Source organism: Trachinotus anak, unplaced genomic scaffold (assembly GCF_046630095.1).
Source record: "Trachinotus anak isolate AG129_WGS33_773 ecotype Australia unplaced genomic scaffold, CSIRO_AGI_Tana_v1 ptg000009l, whole genome shotgun sequence".
NCBI classification, from domain to species: Eukaryota; Metazoa; Chordata; class Actinopteri; order Carangiformes; family Carangidae; genus Trachinotus; species Trachinotus anak.
The window spans coordinates 6,993,830-6,999,829 of record NW_027273860.1 but is presented as its reverse complement, the minus strand read 5'-3'; positions in this window follow the sequence as shown (position 1 = coordinate 6,999,829).

Here is a 6,000-nt window from a genome sequence, read left to right as displayed (position 1 = left end):
CATGGTTACAATAATAAACACGTGGTTAAGGTTGTGGAACAGTTACGGTTTGGTTGGGGTTCAAGCTGCAGTCTTCTGGGTCCATCCACCCCATCCTTCCTCCCAATGTGGACTTTGTTATACTACGTCACTGCACTTCCTCCTTTGCTCCCATAACTACAGGTCATAAAAAGCTGCTTGCACAGACAACCTGTGGGCTCGTTTTTTTACAGGAGGACAGTCTCCAGTTGGCACATAGGAAAAGACAGCAGAAAGGAGTGTTGCTCTAAGTATAGAAGATGATGCCACCTTGAAAAGACACAAACAAGCAACAACAACAACAACAACAGACGACAGAAGGCAAATGGGATGGAAAATGGATGACTGAATCGGGAGCGTTTATTTTCAGCAGGATGTGACAGGGTGTCTAGAATTAAATCCAAATATTTACTTCCAGCTCTGCGCTTCAATTTAAAACTGTGGTGGCTGTCCTCTGCAGGGATGTGCAGGTCAAGGAAACGGAGCGGGCAGACACGCTGAGCCAACGCCGATGTCTTTGAGGATGGCGGGCGGCTCACGGGTTCTGGGCAGTGGTGAGGGGAGATCTGTCTGACTTTGTTGTGAATAAAACATGCCATGGCATGTTGGTAGCGACGATCGAGGAGGCCCCCTGCATTATTCATGTGGAGTTGCAGACGAGGATGAGGGGCTGGCGGTTGAGGGGGGCGAGGAGGGAGGGGGGAGGTGGCTGAGGAGGAGTGTTGTAAAAGAGGAAGAAGAGGAGAAGGAGGAGGAAATGGGTGGAAGGCGTGATATGCTCTGCAGGGGCATGAGAAGGTGTAAGGGTGTTGCCAGGCTGTAGAGACCAGAGAAGGTCGTTCACCCAGCAGGCGGGATCAGTCACTTATCATCACCCTGAGGCCACTCTCACATGCTGACAACCATCTCCCTCTTCAATACTGCAAGCTGAAGTAGTAACTGTGAACAGCAATTTACGGTTTTCACACATTAGTCGAGCCTAAAAATCAAATTTAGCTTCTATATCAGAGGAAGCTAAATATATTTCATTTAAGAAACATGGGCAGAAAAATCATCAGCATCGCCAGAGGTCAACTTTGATTATGTGCGGCTGATTAATAGATTTAGCCACGTTTAACGGCAAATCAATACCTGTGTTGTATTAAAAATCTTCACGTGTGTGCTCTACTGTGTCAGAGAGCGATGCGAATGGGATGGGGGTGTCTTTAGCAGTGGTGGTGTTATCCCAACCCCACTAACCCCAGAGACTGGGCTCTCCCATAAGAGCTGAATCAGTGTTTTCCCTCTGCAGCGCAGAGCGGAGCGGAGGAAATGTGTTCCAGTCAGCAGCTCTTCTTCCAGTCAGGGAGAGGCCCGACAGACAGAGCTGCGAGCCAAAGCTGATGCTACTGCACCACCTGCAGGCTCACGACCAGACCAAGTGTGTGTGTGTGTACGCATGCATTTGTGTGTGTTACGCAGTGGGTGTGAATAAGTCCAAGTTATCATGATATTGGGAAGTTCTCTGCCACGTACATCATTGCTGCATCAGTCAAAATAATGATGATGATGTTATGCTAAGCAGAAATTAAGAGACGCAACAGGACAACACTGTCAGAGTCTCATTCTGTGACCTTGTTTGTCCGCTGCAGAAGATGTGAATTATGAGGTGTAATGGGGTTCAATCTTAATTTAAAAGAAGAAGGAGAAAAAGACGTGTTCCAGTTTGTTAGATACAAATATTGCAGGCAAGACCGCAGCCAGAGTTGCTGGTGTCCATTCATTCCTCATGTGACACGCCCTGCGGAGTAATAGGTCAGTGATGAGAGAGCTGCTGGTGAAGGCTCTGCACTGCCAAAAAAAAAAAATGCATCTTAGCAAGTCATATACAGACTTTAGATTCTAAAAATGAAGCAAGCAGGGCTGCAACTAAGGATTATTTTTCTTACTCATGTATGATTGAATGAACAGAATGTGAAAAGATGCCAGTAAGGACTTTGCAGAGCCCAAGGTAACATTTTTAAATGTCTTGTTTTGCTCGACCAGACATCTACAACCCAAAGGCTCTCAGTTTATTATGACATATGACAAAGAGAAGCAGCCAATCTGACTATTTAAGAGGATGGAAACTGTGAATGTGTATTTCTTTTCATTATTTTAGCTTGAATATGGCTGAAAAGATTAATTAATTATCAAAATTGTTGCCTAATCTATTAATCAACTAATTGTTACACCTCTAAAAGCAAGATCATTTCACTTCTGCTTGAATCTATCTTGTTTCAGTTGGAGTTATCTGCCTTGTCTTTCCTTTATTTATTTATTTTTCCATAAACTTGCTGATGTAAATCTCTTGAAATAAACTGGGCAACGAGTGCAACTATCAAACCTCACGTGCACAATCTGCTCACCCAGAATTCTTATTAAAGCCGGGCATCTTTAGCAGCGCCCTTTCTAGTAATGTAACATGACTCTGAAGCACGAAGGAGGTGGAGAGGAGCAGTGTAACTGGTGCCAACAGGGCTTGATTACAGTAATGTGAACGCTCAGTAGCAGCTGGAGCTTCTCCGCTCAGGCTAAAGTCAGCAGCGCACTGCACCGGCTGACACGCCCCTCCCTTTCCTCAACACATACACACACTGCCTGGTTTGTAATTCAATAGAAATACACTTCATCAGCCTTTGGATACGAATGACTTTCATGTCTCTTCACCTTGTTAAAGGTCCATACTAGTGCCTGACATGATGTGGCTTTTTGATGGCCAGCTTATCTGCTTATCTGCTTAACTGCATAGATACCACCACAGTGATGATTTACAGCATCTGAGTTTCTCTCTGTGTGGAATATATGTGGTGGTGGTGCTGATTCCCAATCCAGTACCACTGCTCTCTTACACTTTTTCCTAATTCAACACTATATATTTCACTGTGTGGAACTTGGGATTGCAGTGGCGCTAAAAATGGAGTCGGCAACCAGCTGTGATTTAATGAATGAAACTGGTGGCGTGACCACTGAATTTTAAAACTGCGTTTAATGTGGATTAGTCCCATCTGGTTGTTATCCGATCCTCTTAATAAGGTCAACATAAGCACTGAAACCGATCTTGGTTAAGTCAAATTTATTTATATGGCCCAAAATCACAAATTGCAAATTTGCTTCAAGGGGTTTTATAGCGTACAACACCTTTCATCCCTGAACCCTCAGTTTGGAAAAACTCCCCAGAATAAACCTTCAATGGGGAAAGACCACTGTGGTGAATCCCTACTACAGAGAGAAAAATAATGTGAAAACTTTGATCATTTGAAAATTAGTGAACTTTAGTGGTGCTGATGGGCAGACTTTGTTACCTTTGGACAAAGCCAGGTTATATGTTTCCCCACCTTTTCCAGCCTTTATGCTAAGCTAAGCTAACTGGCTGCTGTCTCCAGCTTAGGTGTCACAAGGGTCTCAGACATTTCCAAACTGTCGTACTCAAGACTTCCTGTTACCAAGAATAAAAAACTGAAACTATTTCACCATTTTGGCCTGAACAGGACAACCACTGAAACACAACAACTTGCTGAGACCACACCAGCAGATTTCACACATGGCCCGGCCTCCCATTTGATTGTTGTGCCGTTCTGTCGGATATTACTCAGTCACAGGATGGCTGAGGACAAACCTCCATTGTGGAGACTGTAACCACAGTTGCACAGTCATCAGGACTCGGAGCTATGATTTATGGTCCTACAGAAAGACAGAAAACGGTTGACTCCCTCCGTCAGGACCTCCGTCTGAGGAAATTGCAATAGACAGTGTATCAAAAATGCAAGTGGAAGTGAATGTGAGCATGATAGTTTTGAATACACATACAAAAACATCTGGATGCTCAAACCAGGCATTAATCTGAACCAAGCTTTGAGGTTATTCTTAGTTTTGAATCAGGACACAATTAGTGACTGGCCTGTCAAAATGGGAAAACATCTGGTGAAATTTCATGAATGGACAGATTATATTTTAGTACAATTTTCTAATAAGCAAATTTGTAACTAATGGCTTTAATAATGGTTATTAAATCATTAATTAGATTGGCAATAACTTTGGCAAACCTGTCTAAATTTGTGAATAACCAGATAATATTCTAGTTTATGTTCAAATAATTCCTGCTTCTTATAGGACAAACTTTATGAATGAATTCTAAGTTGCTAATAATGTTTTAATTAACGGTGAATACACATGTATTAATGCTTTATGTGGTGTAATACACTGGGACAAAATCTGTCAGAATTTGTAAAAGATAAGAGGACATTTTGATATTGCTTTATTAAGAGAAATGCTTACGAACAATATAAGTAATGGGTTTATTGATTATTGATATAGTATTCATTTGTGGGCTGGTAATAAACACTAAATAAAGCTTTTGGGTTGCCAGGTTGTGAAAAATCCATTTGGTTGGTGTATTCACACCTAATAAAAGATCTATTAATGCTAATTAAATGGAAAAATAAGAACAGTTTGACAAAATAATCTCCAACTGCCATTTTTTACTTAAGTAACTCCACCTGCTCATGAAGATTGTTTTGACTTAGACCATAAAACAAACAACATAGAAATAAAACAAAATGTAAATAACATATTGTAAGTGTACCAGTGTTGTTTTTTTGCGTAAGTAAAGTAAAATTCACTTCTGACTCAAGTAGAATAAAAGCTGCTATCTTTGGCCTAAATGAACGTGGCGTGCCCTGACGAGATGTTTGCAGTTCGGCCACGTGTGAATGGCTAGTGTGTCAACCTGCGAGGTTCAACATGCAGAACGTTTCTACTGTTCTAACAAGGAAATGACAGCCACAGAAGGTGCATTTCACACTCACTTCTCACAAAGGTGTGAAGTGTGAACATGTGTATAAAATGTAAACAACCCGCAAAGTGTCATTCAGCAACAACAACGGGAAAAACAATAAACGCCACAGACGTTATATTCATCATTACCTGATCGCTCAGACTAAGTCACAATGCTCACAGTGATAATGCTAACAAGCTTATATTTACCACAGTTTAGCATGTTAGCATGTTAACATTTGCGAATTGGCGCTAAACACAAAGTAGAGCGTCAGGTCAAAAACTTTCACAAATTTCTAACATGATGCCAAATGGACAAATGGAAATATACTAAATCTACTGTTTGAAGGCAACGTTGCAACTCCAGCTTGTGAGGAAAACTATGTGATATGATTGAAAGCTCCAGAACCAACCTTCCAATGGACATCTAGGCAAGACTATTGTTACATTACATTGTAAAAGAAATAGAAAAGCAGCAAATCTCCATTAATTAAATGATTCACTTTTATTAGTAATTTGACCAAAGAATTAAAAAAAAAAAAAAAAAAATGTTTTATTTGAATAATTAAAAAAATGTGAGATTTTAAAACAGAATTTTCTGGCATGTGATTATTATGCATCACTTTGTACAGACTGTCCTCCTAATGCGTCTGAACTCTGAATGTTTTTCAAGGTGTTAAAGTAAGTTTATCAGCAGACTAAAAATAAAAAGGGCAAATTTCTTGGTGCAAAGTGTCCATTTTCTTTGACAGTGTTTTAGAGGAACTTGGCGTGGGCCTATGCCCTCTCACTGATGTGTAGCAATACTTTCACTGACTCTTAGTTCCTGATAAAACACTGATGTTTTGCCCAAGCAAATAGTCCTATCTGCCCAACGGACCGAGATTACAGCACCCTTGGTTCAGTTTTGCTGGCGTGAAATGTGATCCTCAATGAGCCGTTGATGTTTTGACACGACTGATTAACTAAGACTCCCCCGATTAAAGCAACGTACAGAAGGAAGTGGGATTTTGGGGGGGGGGGGTCTGCATCTGTGACAGTGTGTTTGTGTGCGAAGGGGGTGGTCTCAGAGGATAGCCGTTGTCTTTCTCAGAAAAGTGAACTTGTCTCACCCAAGAGACAGATGAGCAATGTGTTAGGGCCTTGTGGTTTATGGACAGAACTCAGTTCTCAGGCTGCTTGGGTTTT